General features: G+C 40.6%; 1 protein-coding gene across 2 annotated transcripts in view; it reads left to right on the top strand.

The window, feature by feature from the left end:
• Positions 1–11,962: 11,962 nt before the first annotated feature.
• The window catches only part of LOC101175642 (caM kinase-like vesicle-associated protein), a 31,010-nt gene continuing 29,580 nt past the window's right edge, over positions 11,963–13,392 (top strand). The window contains exon 1 of one of the 2 annotated variants that reach the window (XM_023954832.1): positions 11,963–12,163. The gene's annotated coding sequence lies outside the window, so the exon portion shown is untranslated. The remainder of the gene's footprint in view (positions 12,164–13,392) is intronic. The other variant, XM_023954831.1, reaches the window with a different exon arrangement.

Consider the following 13,392-nt stretch of genomic DNA (forward strand, 5'->3'; position numbering starts at 1 on the left):
TTTGGAGAACTCTACAGAGGTGTCAGCAAGCATGTCTTTGTGTCTGGGTTCACCAGATCATTCAGTCTCTCCCGGTGCAGTGTACTTCACTCCTGCAGCGGGAGCCATGACAGCTATTTTAAACGTTATTTCCATCTGTCTATAGCCTAGTTTGAGCTTTAACCTGAGGGTGGAAAATAAAAATAAAACTGGATGATTGTTTTATTATTGCCTTCATGTAAAAAATAAGAGAAACATCATAACCCCATGAACCTGGAGTGATTGCACTTGCTATGACGGCACCCGTAACAACTCTCCGTCTGCCGGGCAGGCAACCGCCGGTGGGCCAGCACAGTGAGCTCCGCTGCCCAGGGATCGACAGCCTGGGCGGTGGCGGATGCAAGCTCTGCCGGACCCTGGAGGTTGACACTCGCTTGCTCTGAGCAGCTCTCTATGCTCATCAGCGGGCGGCTGGCTAGCGTGGCAGACGCGATCACTCCAGCTCCATAAACTCTGTGACAGGCTGGCGATCTGTCCAGGGAGTATCCCGCCTTCACCCAACAGTAACTGGAGCAGTCTCCGGCAACCTCACAGCCCCTAGCAGGTTAACAAAATAGATGGAAGTTCAGGACGAAAATCTTCGCATTGAGCGGCCATATTGGATTTATTTTTCCACCCTTTGATCGAGTCACTGAAAGCCTCACTTACCCAAAGCTAAGTCCCTGATTTGTTGCAGTTAACCCTTGTGCTATCTTAGATGACCCCACCCTTACATTGACGTGTTATTCCTACCATGACAAAGGTGGATAAAGGTGGAAAGATTTCATGTGATCCATGGACACCAGTGAAGATCACAAATCATTGTAGAAAAAAGGTTCAGCGCACTGTCTAGTGGGTCTAGATGACCCAACTCCCAATGTTAAAGTGCCTACGATAGCACAAGGGTTACAGGATGCTTACATTTTCCAAATTGTTAGTGGGATACTCTGATGGCCTGAAGAAAAAAAGAAAGCATGTCACCCCCAAAGACCATCACTCCAATGCTCAAGTATCAGGATTTTCCTGCACTGCACACACTAAGAATGCCAATGCCTTTGTTACAGGACTTTCCACATTGATGGTCTAAAGTTGGATTGTCTACTCAGGGACCAAAGCGAAAAACTGAGTGCTGCTAGATTAGTCAGATAAGACAAGTCTGCAGAAAAATGAAAAGGAAGAGATTTTCTATTATGCTGATATGTATTTGTCTTCCAAAAGCCCTGTTGTGGCTTGTGAGCCTGTTGCTATGACAACCCCCATTTGATGCCAGTTGTGTAGGAACATAGAGAAATGTGGTTGAAAATTAACAAACTGCATGTGTGTGTTTTATAATCTATTCATACCCCAAATGTGTGTTTTGTGAAAAGGTTTGAAAGAGAAAAGATCATAATAAAAAACACACACAACAGCCATTCATGCACTGAGCTTGTAAGCGTTCCAAGGAGAGAAAAACAACACTTGGTCATCTTTATTCCAATAAATAATGAAGTGATTAATATAATCTGTGTGCTTCAAAGTGAATACTTTGTTTTTATTACTTTGGGAAGTTATTTTCTTTTTGTCACTAACAATGACTTGTAGTTTTTATTTTAGTTATGTTACAGAGAAGCTATAAAAACTGTGCATGAGTGAAGAAATATACTACAGATTTTCAATACATGCATCCTAATATACACATAGTCATGTTATTAACAGGCAAATATATGGATTGCTTTGGTGTCCCATAATTCAAATACTTGTTTTGAGTATTCAGTTTTAATCAATTGATAAATGCTGTTTTGATTAGTGCCTGTTTATGTGCCACCAAATTTAGTAAGAAAATGTAAGCGACATTTTTCTTTGGGAGATTATTTAGTCTGGTAACAAAAAAGCAGAAAGTAACAGAAAGTAACATGTACATACAACAGAACGCTTTTTTATCTCTCGCTAAAACGTGATCATTTCGAATCTATTTTGCCCATATTATCCTAGATAACTGTGCATTTACACACTATTTGAAGAGCATTGTTAATGTAACAAGTAAATCCCAAACCATTTGGGGGAGAGTCCGCCTGCTTGTGAAAATAGTTCAGTTCTGGTGCCAGTTTACAGATTAATCTCCTAAACTGTGAATTAATGCAAAAGAAAACAGAGATTAACGGCTTTTTCAGATGAGCAGAGAGATTACAACACACTTGTAGCGTGAGTGAATCTTTTTTGTTCTTTTTTTGTCCCCCACTCTGCCTGACAATAAATTGTACAACACCTGTCATTCACAGAAAAAATAATTCTTTTATTTTGCTTTATAGGAAACACCAGTTAACCTGTAGCCATTTCCCAGAATTCTTTTTACTGGTGTTTACAATGCATCAGATTGCCACGGACTTCTTACTTTGACAAAGAAATCATCCACACACCACTAGATCCAATCTTAGCGACATTATGGACATTCCGTCTCAATGTGTTGTGGTAGCTATGGTAACCTCACAGAGCACCAAATGTTCTGCTTAAAGTGTGAGGGTATCATCTGTGACACTGTGCCTCCCTTCTTCTGCAAACGCGAGCATCCACATGACTTCTCCAACTGTCAGCATTATTTAATGCTGAAGGTTTGAACAAACCATATGAATCCAAATAAAATCAGAACCAAACATATGTTGTAACTTCATTAGCTACATCCATACAGTCAATTATTTTATTTAAAGGAGACATCATCATTTAATATCTTCATTTTGGCTATTAAACTCTCAATTTGAGGCAAACAGGAACTTACAGGTGCTGAGGGTTGTTTTCATATGCTGAAAAAATGCACCATTTGTCTTATTCAAAAGAAGTAGGGCATTTCAAAACAACTTAAAATAAGACAAGAGCTAAAGCCTTTGGAAAATGTTAAGCTACAACTGAGACTTTCCTTCCTTTTTTTGGCCGTGTGGACCCAGAAGAAGAGTTAAGTTTAGGATTTTGGGTTGCAGTTAAGCTGCGTTCACATAGAACGCGATTGGTGTGGTAGAGGCGGCCATTTTTATTGCAAAGTCAATGGTACAGACACGAGTCCTGTGGCCTGATTTAAGTCGGAGGCGCGGTGTGAAGGTCTGGCAGGAGCACAATTTCAGCGCCGCGATTTTAGCGGAGCAATTTGGTACCCGTCTGAACCGTTTGAAACAAATCGCCCAACAATACCCGTCCCAACCACTGTTGGGGTGAAGGCGGGTACATCCTATGGCCGATGGAGCTGCAGCGATCCTGATCACTATGCCAGCTCCTGGGACGCGAGCTAGTGACCAGACAGGGACCCGCTGCGGGGTGAGGAGCCAGCCTGCTCAGGGCTCCTGAACTTTATAACATGTCAGTCAGACAACTCATGCAGTAGAAAGCTTTATTTTCCATATTTTTTAGTTTGGCATTGTTTTGTAGTTTGGCATAAGGCTCCATTCAGCAACAATAAAACAAGATCACCATAGAAAACTTCTGGTATAAAACTAACCCCTGACGGAGCTCACAGGTGGTAGGGTGGGGCGACAAACTCGCGGAAATGGATGACAGAAGGCGTAGAGCACACACCTGGTTCTTTTTTTTTTTTTTTTTTTTTTTTTTTTTTTTTTACTTGTCCTGTCCAACAGCTGGGCAGTCAGATGAGAGCTGAGGGCCTCTTGGGTTGGACATATTTTACTTTAACAAGAGGGGTTATTAATCTTCAGACAAACCAAAGGTATGTCTGAATAAACCCCTTTTGTAATTGAGGCCAAACTTTATTAATTTCAAACATGTCTGAAAATCTTTGGTGTTGGACCGGACGGAAAAGGAAAGAGGGGAAGAAGAGAGAGGGACGTTAGAGAGAGGGGGGGTAGGGGGTGATAATAGGAGGGGAAGGGGGATAAGACCATGAAGCAGCATAAAGCAACAAGTTTACTGGTTGTTAATCATTATGGTAAGGTTTAAATGTAAAAAAAAAAAAAAAAAAAAAAAAAAAGGGCGGAGCCTGTCCACACACACACTCAAATGTGATAAACACACCTGTTAGTTGCAAAAAATGTCCACCTGTCGACATGTACACAAAACAGATAGTGTTCACATGCATACTTATGCCTTAAAACCAACTAGTGTGAAATATTTCAGTCATTCAGTCTGTTGAGCTAACACCTGTGCTCAGGTGAGTGTTTATGTTCTTCTAAAATGGATGGTGGAACGTGAAAAGAAGGAGGGAGAGTGCCCAGCCATCCCCACCCCAAGACCCCCACCGCACCAGCAGCGGCAGCCGGAATCCCCCCAACGCCACACGGGAACCGGCAGGGAACAACCGCCGCCCGGGCGACCAAGCCCGCCACCCAGGCCAGGGCCAGCAGGGCCGCCGCAAGGCCCCCAGAGCCAGAGAGCAGGGAGGCACGGAGGGAAAGAGGGCGCCGCCCCAGCCCAACCAGGAGAGCAGCCCCCCCGCCGCGCCGGGAGATCCCAACGCAGGGCCCCACCGGAGAAGGACGCCCACAGCCCCAGACGAGCACCCCACCACCACCCAGGAGTTCCGGGCATCCCCCCGCCCCAACCCCAGGTACGAGCCAGGACCCCCCAAGGGAGACCCACTCCGCACTCCAGGCAGCCATCCGCCCGGCCGACGGTTGGTCCAGGGAGGAGCGAGGCAGGGGCCCGCCGCCCCCGCCCAGGAGGGGGGAACCCCGGGGAAAAAAGAGGGCCCACAAGGGGTGTTGTAAATATGGCCCGACCAGGCTCGGCCACAGTTGGAAAATTGGCGGGGCCCAGCACTCAGGAGCAAGGACCAGAACCCACCCCCCAGGGACACGAACACCCCCGGCTCAGATGTAATGTGAACCCCCCCCACCGCGCGGAGAGAGCACCGCCGGGCCCAGGAAGCCAGCACCCCGGGGACACAGCCGCCGTTGCAAAGGGGCCCGTACCCCCCACCAGGGAAGAGGCAGGGGACAGATGGTCCTAGGTCCCACCTTCCTTGCAAAATGTGTGTGCGTGTATGTGTGTTTGAGAGAGTGTGTGTGTGCATGTGTGTGTGTTTATGTTGGGATGTATATATTGAGGGGGGAGGGGTGTGTGTACTAAGGGGGGTGCGGTTAAAATTGGCGGGTAGGGCACTAAGGGGACATCTCTTGATTACTCACACCTGGTTCTTAATTACGTCACGGAACAGGTGAAGTTATTGGCAGAACCATCCACGGGGAGGTGTAAACAGGTGAACACACTGCTGAGCTGCCTGCCTAAAATTATATCAAGGTCGTTCATTTTTTCTTATTTTCATCGAGGAAATTATAAAAGAGTTCCCCTGATTTTATTCTTGTTTTCATTTTCTATCGTCTTTGCTTAATGCTGGACAGCAAGCCTTCAAACTCGGCCAGAGAGAGACCACAAATGTGGAGAACACATCTGGGATTTTAACTTTAAATAAAAATATGTGCGGCCAAAAACGAAATCCCGCCTTGGACGCACTTGAAATACGTGCAGGCATTGAAGCAATGTGTTGTCTTGATTCCACTGCACCCGAGCGTCTTTGCGACAGTTGGATTGCCAGCGATTTACGAGGAGAAATACTCAGAAATGCAAAAATGAAATAATTTCTTATTACACTTTTTCTCTTTCATAAGAATAATGCCACACGTACATGTCAAAAACTCCAAAAGCGTGATTTTTAATGGAGGGGATTTTAGTGAGTTTAAACCATGAATTATGATGCAGACAAAGCAACTGTGAGTGAGCTGTTTGTCAACACCAGATTAGTCCACACATAAATTCCAGATTTATTTTTTTCTTTTTAGAATTTGGTGAGTTGCTGGAAATAATGAGCTCATCCATCTCGAGGATATTTCTAGGCAACTGTGCGAAAAAGAAAAACACGGAAACAGCCAGTGACCAGCAATATTTCAAGAGTATACAGGCAAACTGGTGCAAAAGCAACAATAATTTAAATAATGTCTTATTGTGATATTATTTTAATTGATTATTTCAAATAAGATCATGCTGAGGGGTACTTTTTAATTTTCAGTGCAAGTAGACTAAGATCAAATCAATTCAAATCAACCTTTATTTATATAGCACTTTTACAACAACATCTGTCACTTAAAGTGCTGTGCATTAAATACAATAAAATTTAAAAACAAGATGACAAGACAAACAGTGCCGACAACCCCCCCCCCCCCCCCCCCCCCACACACACACACAGACACACATACGCACATCATAAAATGATGGAATTTCGAAATGTCGAGACCTGGCTTTGTCCTGAAGTGGGGAAAACGATATAAGATGTATGAAATGCAAAAGAACAAAGATTTTCGTGTAAATAAAGGAAATTGTATCTATCCTGCCTTGAATCTATGAGTCAAACTGTTGCATCTATTCTAAAGATGTGAAAGGTTATTGTTTTAGACATATTTGGCAGTCAATGCAACAGAGCATTGTTTGAACTCCCCAGTCTACATGAGATGGGCAAGTACATAAAATGGATCAAATCTTGTAGAGCAGCCAATGTGAGGAGTGCATCTGAGAATTGAAAACAGTGGCATTGTGCCTTCAGCTTTATCAAAGATCATTCGCTTTCAGCTGTGCAAATCATTTTGCGTCATTTTCCATGTTTTTCACTTCGAAAAGACATGGATCGCTTTTATGTAGTAAATTTGTCATCAGTTTTTTTCTCTCTTCTTGGAATGCTTACAAATCAAATTAATTAATGGCACTGTTGTATAAGAAAACCATCTTGTATGACTTCAGAGACTGCTGTAATAGCTTTCAAGGTCTTCACTAAAGCTAGAGAAGCATGCCTTCAGCCCTTCAAAGAATTCTACCAGAGACCCCATGACTATTGGTTTTGGTTTCTATGGCAACTAAGTTGAGCTATAAGTTGACTCATGTTTTACAGGCATGAGTGCAAAATTGTGCAGAGAATTCGTTTTAACTAAAAATTAGTTTGAAGCTAACGCATTAAAGGACCATTTTGAAACGCTCAAATTCCTAACAGCATGTAAAATTTAAAAACCAATTTATGTCTGATCTATTTCGAGGTTTCTGTCACTTATTATCCTTATTACCCAGTAAAACATCTGTCAGGAAGAAAGAACTGAAATGGACACACAGAGTCTAAACCACAGGGGGGGACTTAAATCCATTCATAGACTTACTGAACTTAATTTACTTACTGTGGAAACATAAGGATGAGCAAAGCTCTGAGGTCTGTGAGGCAGATTTTCCTTCTGCTAAAAATCTGCACTCTGGCTAAAATCTACAACTGAATAAATTGAATAAATACTAAAAAAAAAAGACCTCCAAAATGAGCAAAGGATAAAGAAAATGTTTCCATCAAAAGTAATGATGTCAAAATTCACGTCATCGGGAACTGCAGCACGGATGAATGTCCTTAACAGGCTGGTACTATGGTGACACATCATCAAGATCATAAACATCATCTGCAGTTCAGTAGCTGCAGATGATGAAACATGAAAGTGCAGCTAAAAATCACATCTTTTTAATCTTTATTTTTAGAAAAAAAACAACTAATGAAAATCTTTTTCTGGACTTCATCCATTTTACATCAGGGCTAAAATTTTCATTGTCAGGTGCTACGAAATGGTTGATTAAAATTATCAAATTGTTAGGAATTCGAGGAAAGGAAAATGTATTGTGTTGTCCTTATTCTAAAATGAAAATTTAGAAAATTCTGCTCTTTGGATTCATATTTCTGTCATTTAAAAAAACAGTTAGTTTAAGCAAAGTTGTATTTTGCTCAGAATTTAAAGCTGAGAAAAGGCAACTATTATTTAGACTTCTAAAAACCTTTTTTATGTGTAATTTAGATCTTAAAAATGGACTTAAATTCAGAATGTTTATGTCTATGTCTGTCCCCCCTGGTTTTCCAAACAGGAAGTACCCACTGGCTCCAAGAAGCCAAAATTCCATAGACTTCTACTAAGAAATTAACAGCTTTACTCAGTCATTCTCTTTGTCAGAATAACCATTCTTGTAATGTTTTTTCATGATAGCTTTTCTTGATAGCAACTTTTTCAAGTTATAAACTGACAAAGCTACTCTTTGCTTTTATATTTCATCTACAATCAGTTTGATCTTCTCTGCTCTGAACCATGACGACCACATCTATCCAACATGGAAGCCAATATGTCCAAGCTTCGCCTGTCCAAAAACATCCCTATGCCTCAGCCTGTAGCGTTGCCTCATCCGGCTTCCTTCCTGCAGAAACTCCAGGATCTGGGCTTTGTGCCCTGGGTCAATGTTTAGATCATTTCCAGACTTGGCTTCTCTGTTAGACAAGCTACTGAAAGTCACACTACTCATGCTTTGTGGTAATGAAAATACTGATCATTCTCCTCAATTTCTCTGTTTTTTTCTATAGAAATATCATAGACAGTTATGGACACAGTAAGCCTTGCAAAAGATCAAACTGCAAGCACCATAGTTCTAATGTGCCTTTACTCATTCATCTTCTAAACCGTTTTGTCCCTCTCAGGGTTGTTGCTGGAGCCTATCCTGGGCCAGGGCAGGGACATCCTGGATAGGTCACCAGTCTGTCGCAGGGCCACAAATCACACACCCATGCACACTCGCATTCACACCTATAGATAATGGGAGTGACCAATTCTCTCTGAAAACGGTGGGAGGAAGACGGAGTCCCTGGAAAAAACAACAACACATGCATTCACAGGAGAGAACATGCAAACTCCGGACAGAAAGGTCCCCCATTGGTGTTCTGTTGAACTGGGGGCCTTCTCACTGTGAGTCAAGAGTGCTACCCACTACTCCACCGTGCCTTTACTATTTATGCCATTTACAACCTGCTGTCTTAGGTTAGCAAACTGCTCATTAGACTGGCAATCTACCTCCTCTTGTGAATTTTAACTGGCTTTTCTGGCATGTTGGCATAAGTCCTTCAGATGTGATGGATAATGATCACTCTTAAAATATTTAACATTCATCCTGATCCATAGTAAATTTAAATTCAACAGCTCTAATAGCTATGGTGCAGTGGTAGGGATTGTTGTCAAATCTTCCATGTGTACTCTTAACAGGTAGTGGTCGGTCGCAAAGCCTCTCTCCTCACATCCCACTTTGAATCTCCACTAATACATTTAATTGCCATTTTAGAAACCAGAGGATAAATCGTGCATCCTACTTCTGCTAGTTTGCTGTAAAGTCAGGGAATGGACCTGAATGTTTTGAAAAAACTTTTTTCACAAACTAACAGTTGATGAAAGAACAAAATAAAACACCATCTTTTATTTATTTTCTCTTTCAGCAATTGAAGCTACCCAGGAACTCAAAGGCAAGGGTTACATTTAGCTCCACAACAATAAAAAACTGTAATATAGTCATTTAGTGCTATCGCATTACATCTGTAGATTATACTAAAGCATGTTACTTTGGCAGTTGTAACATAATTATAAATTTAACACTTTCACATTTTTTTCTTTGACCCTGATATTTCTGGGAGATTTTTCTTAGATTTTTCAGCATCTTCTGGAAATTTGTCACTAAAAAATTCATAATCTTTCTAGAAGACCTTAAAAAAAGAAATATGTTGCTCATGGAAGCAGCAAAAAATGAACGTTTTACATTTGACAACGAATAAATAATAAAGAAATGATAACGGATACCTGACTTTTTCAAAGTGGGATCCATGATGGAGCAGGAATTCTGCAGGGCTGTGTTGCAGAGAGAACAGAGTAGGAGGTTTTACAGTTGGGTGTTGAGCAGGTTAAAGAGGTTCATGCACTCTTCCTCTTATCCCGGTGTCTTCATAGCGGCACTCATTTTGGAAAAAATAAAGACATCACTGTTACATAAAGCAGAGATACAAAATGTGCCTACTGTCCAAATCTCCCTGCAGACACTCTTTCTTGTGTTTGCAACGTTACTGAAGATCATATGAGCAATAGCTGCACACTGTGGGCTCTTGCAGGTGGCGAATTTCCACAGTCCGAGCCAAATTAAAAATACAGAGGATAGTGTCATAAAAACACCCACATCGTAAAAAGGCTGATAGCACCTGTTTTGGGAATGTGTTGTTACAGTTCATGCTGCTTCTACCTTACTTTAGTCACAACTCCATAGACTGGAGGGGGGTACTGATTCGCTACACGGCTATATTAAAAAGCGTTCATGTTCAGGTAATGCATTCACTCTGAACTTTGAATGATCACAGACAATAACTTGTATTTCTCATCAAAAATCTTAAAATGCAATATGCTGTGGTATGTTTAAAATTTGCAAATATATATATATATATATATATATATATATATATATATATATATATAAATATAATTTATATGTTTTGGTTCAATAATTGTGTAACAAAAAACAGGACACCATGAAAGACAAGTTCCTGCTTTAAAAACATGTTTAGTGCACAACAAAGAGCAGGATTTACTTCTTAACCCTTGTGCTATCTTAGATGACCCCACCCTTACATTGACGTGTTCCCCCTACCACGACAAAGGTGGATAAAGGTGGAAAGATTTCATGTAATCCATGGACACCAGTGAAGATCACAAATCATTGAAGAAAAAAGGTTCAGCGCACTGTCTAGTGGGTCTAGATGACCCAACTCCCAATGTTAAAGTGCCTAGGATAGCACAATGGTTACTTAATGCTGCACATGATAACAGACAAAGGGTCTGCAATGAAAAGTAAATAGGAGTAGGTCTCAAATACTTGTACAAGCCTAAAAAAAAGTCAATCTTGAATTGGTTAGGTTAAAAACAGTTGCCAGGATTTTTATAATTTTATAATTTTAGTAAGATTTAAGTGATGTTCAACATTTGTTGTGGGATTTTTCTTAACTGGCCCATTTGTTGCTTCTTTGTGTTCAACTGCACTCAGTTTGTCTGACAGCCTCCTCTTCAATACGTAATATGCATAATGCTGATTTTGTGGATGGAACATATTTTATCATTTAACTTTATTTTATTTGACCATTTATGGCTTTGAGTTGAAGTTTAACTGTTGAGACATTCTAACAAATTTCAAAATTGTTATTCAGTTAGCAAAAAACAGTTTGAAACATCTCATGTTTTCTACAAATGATGCTTGTGAGCTTGATCGCAAAACAAAAGATAAGTTGTATTGTTCAATAAAGTTCATAGAGTCTGTATGTGTTAACTGACTTCTTAGGTTGTTCTATTATCAGACACGGTTGTGTGTTTTCACATATCTTACATGTTTCGATATTAGTCTTCCGTTGACGAAGACTAATGTTTCCTCAATGAGCGAAACATTTTAAAGCCGAATAATTTAAATTAGCTGAGGCATGCTGAAGATACGCAACAATAACAATAGTTTGATTGCTTTATGCAGTCAAATTAAAAAAAATGTCATACCTAATGCTTAAAAAAGAAAAAGATTAAAATCTCTCTAATTAAAAGAACCAAAGTTGCGTTATTTTTAACCTAATAAGAGGTTAAAGAGGGCTATCCTTTTTTTGGGGTTATTCTAACTAGAAAAAGAAGAAGAAAAAAAAACCAAGGGGGGGGGGGGGTTGTATTGCTCCAAAAAGTAACCCAAAAATACATCCCAACATGAAAACCCCTAAAAGTAAGTTAAAGAAATAACTCAAGTGTTTTAAGGGTCTAAAAAAAGGCAAGAAAAGATCTTATGACAGCAGTAAATTCTTAAGTTAGATAAAAAGAGATGTGAGGGTTTATCAGCCTTGTGAGTTGTGAAAGCACAGAGTTAGTGTCTGCATCAGATTGTGCAAAGTTTTTATTTTTCATCTGTATGCGTTTTTACGCAGAATTTTCTCATTCAATACACATTGTGGTTTCATTTTTTTGTATTTAATTTGAAAAAAACAACAACCTCTGATTGTGAATTTTAAAATCCTTTTTGCGGTCAGCCTGCAGGCAGCATGACCGTCACCGCGTCCGTTCACCGTCAAAAGTTGTCCATAGGATGATGATGTCGTAACATTTGATGCAATGCTGCAATCAAACATTAGAGCGCTCCAGCTTGCGTCTCACACATCTCCGCCTCCTTGCATCACAGCTCGCTCTCCCCATCACACATCCACGCAATCGCTGACTCTCGAGAATAAGCTGACTTGTTGGAAATACTTGAGGATCTCTCATCTTCCTGAAAACGCGCTGCCTGTGGCTTCGCAGGGGCTGGATTTGGGGATTTTTATCGGCTTGCTTGATTAGAGGTAAGTGAAAACGTGTCACGTTAAATGTTCGTTCTTATTTTAAAGGGATAAAAGGTTTTCTTTCAAACTTTTGAAATCGGGAAACATTTGGGCTGGGAGCGTTTTCGTTTGGTTTATTTTGTGCCCAAACTGAAGTTTGAAGTAGTTTGGAAGCAGATCATGATCATGCAGAAATATTTCAGGAGAACTGTCAATCTGACTGAGCTCCTGATGTTTCAGGTACTTTTCCAGAACAGATACGCTTGTGGAAAAAGAAAAAAGAAAGCTGCTTTCTGTCACATTTGTTTCTGTTGGGTTTGTGGAAACACACAGAAAACCTGCAGTTGTTGATAAAGCTTTTGGTTTGGAGTCTCTCACAATCTGTCATCACCTCTGACTCCAACTTGAGTGAATGAAAAGCTCCCCATGCAGATGCAGGACTTTGTTGGAAGTGTTCTTATCTTTTGTTTTAAATGAATCACAATAAATTGTGAAACAGCCATGATTATTTTAGGAATGGATTTTAGGTGCTGGTTATTTCTGCAGAACGGATGAGCCCTGTTCCATACCTGAGGATGTCAACATTCAAGAGTCACATTCATAATTCAATTTCATGTATTACAGATTCACAAGCTTTTCTGCACAACTGATTTCGTGCCAAAAAAATGACATACTGAATTCTAGCCCAACTTCCAAAGAAAACAGATGTAGACGTGGTGATTTATATTCATGCGATCTGTGCATCTGTGAAGTTTCTCACTACAAAACCAGTTTGAATTGTTTATGTGAATATTGTTGTGGCCTCACAGCACCGGACATTTGCATGTAGGTCATGAAATCAAAAGTCCGATAACTGGGTCACTTTTACATGTGCTCGTGAGCCAGGCATCACGGATAGCCCTTGTTTTTGAACAGATCTTCTCCGGGGGGTTTGGTTTTGTTGATTTGGCTTTTATTTTGGTCGCAGTCATGGGAAGTGGGAGCAGTCTTTGGACAGTGACGGCAACAAGAACACAGAGCTGCTCTGCACACAGTACCTTGGTGCATAGTGTAGCACTCGGAAACCATGGCAACTAAACAACATCATAAGAACCTGGTCAAATGAGCCAGTGATGCTTGAGAAAGGGATGAATGGTAGACTCGACACTGCATAGCAGAAGCACGCAAACACAAAGATGGATTTATATCTAATTTAGATCTTCAAATCTGACCTTTTAGTTAAAGAGAAAACAAATACCCAGTAACCTTAT

Source organism: Oryzias latipes, chromosome 5 (genome assembly GCF_002234675.1).
Source record: "Oryzias latipes chromosome 5, ASM223467v1".
Classification (NCBI taxonomy): domain Eukaryota; kingdom Metazoa; phylum Chordata; class Actinopteri; order Beloniformes; family Adrianichthyidae; genus Oryzias; species Oryzias latipes.